The sequence below is a fragment of the Egretta garzetta genome, unplaced genomic scaffold (genome assembly GCF_000687185.1).
Source record: "Egretta garzetta isolate BGI_Z169 unplaced genomic scaffold, ASM68718v1 scaffold1063, whole genome shotgun sequence".
Lineage (NCBI taxonomy): Eukaryota > Metazoa > Chordata > Aves > Pelecaniformes > Ardeidae > Egretta > Egretta garzetta.
Window position 1 is genome coordinate 46,333 of NW_009259103.1, and position 1,937 is coordinate 48,269.

Sequence of the window (1,937 nt, forward strand, 5' to 3'; positions counted from 1 at the left end):
ATTCAACCCCCACCTGGCTGCTGTCCTGTGCCCCCTGCTCTGGGTGAGCCTGCTGGAGCAGGGGGGTGGGACTGGGTGATCTCCCGGGGGTCCCTTCCCACCCTGGCCATTCTGGGATTCTGTGAGAAGCAAACCAAGGCTCTGTCCTCCTTCACCTGAGGCAAAATCATTCAAAGGTGTTGGGAATGGCAAAGTTGGTGTTTTTTTCTCTGAAAATCAGAAAGTTTGGGCAGCAAAGCGCAGGGCTGAGGGTGGATTCGCTGATGAAAAAACATCTCAGAGGTTGCGTAGGAGAAATCCGGGCTGGGAATCACCACAGCAGAAGAGGTACAAACATCTCGTGTTTTATTAAGCCAGTCAATGTGTTGGGATCACAGTCAAGACACGCGCCGTGAGAGCCCCCGCGCGCCCCCTTGGCCCAGCTGGGGTGCAGCAGCCCCCCCGCAGCCGCTTGCACCTGAATTACTTCTGACTTTAAGATTTTTAACCACTTCTAATGAGCCTGAGTGCAATCCAGAACAGCCAACTCCAACACCCTGTACCTCCTATGACATCAAGAAGGAAAAGGGAAAAAAAAAAAAAAACCCAAACCAATAAATCTAAGATGCAAGCGAAAATCCAAGGTATTGCAGGTGGCATCCAGGCGAGCAAGGATGGGGGCAGAAGGAAGAGTCGCTTGGCACGGCCCATCAAGCCACCGAGCAGAAGTCCGGCGAGCAGTGGAGTGACGGTGTCCACCGGCCGTGGCACGGGGACAACCCCTGGCCCCTGCGCTGCCTCCCCGGGAAACCCGGCGAACCTCACCCACCACAAATCTCTGCCCTCCCAGCTGGGGATCACCCCATAACTTTCCAAGAGCTCAACGCGGTGGTAAGGAAAAGAAAAATCAAACCCAAGGAACACATAAAAACACATTAAAACCCCTGCTTTCGGCCCACAAGATTGTTTTTCTTTTTGCTCTCCTTCCCAGCACAGCGGGCGTTACGGCGCGAGCTCGGAGCTGGTACCGAAATAGCACCATGGGGATGAGCAGTGGCCCAGAGCTGGCTTCCACATGGGTCAATGGTTGCTTGGCGAGGCCCATTTGCGGCTTTCTCTTGGCCTGGCCCGAATAAGCTGCGGTGAACTCTTGGGAAACCCCAGCCGCAGCGCTCGGGAGCCACGGGCAGAGCAGCAAAGCCAGGATAAACGGAGCCTCCCCACTGACCTTCAAGTTTTCTTTAGCCCTGCTTAGCATCAGCGACCAACACAACAGGTCGGGGGAACCAACTTTTGGCTTCTCAGGTGGGATTTGGAAGCGCTGCACCAAATCCCGTGTGGGGCAAATGGGGAAAGGCCCTTGGACATCGATCTGCATTGATTTATGGCCAGAGAGGAGCCTCCAACTCATGGTGAGTGCTGGGATGGGGGCTAAGAAACGTCGTCCTTCACCCCAATCTTAAAGACATCAAGTTGAGCCTCCAGTAGAAGGCAACACTTGCCGAGGCCGCAGCTCGCCCTCTTCCCTGAGACCGCACGGCAGCTATGCTGTTCCAGAGCTTTGAAGTCTCCCACTTTTTCAGCTTACTGTATCTCTTGACATCCCTAAAAAAAAATATTCATCAGGTCCTCAACGACCGTTGCGGGTTCTGGAGAGGAAGCAGGGTGGCACAGGGATGGGTCGGGTGCCTTTTTTAAAGGGTTACGATCCCTACCTGCTTAGCACGATGGTACGATGTACCGGAAGATGTCGCCATTCAGATGAAGGGCTTCGGGGCCTTTTCCTCCTCTCCAAGTGTGCAAACCTTCAGGGTGACACTAAACAACCCCTCAGGAGACCAGGGCATATGCCAAGGGATGGTTACGGGGAAAGTAAGGCAACAGCCTTGCTGCCTTTTGGAAAGAAGCCCTGGGATTTCGCCGTGCGGCCCCCGAGCAGGCTCGTTGCAGCTCAGCAA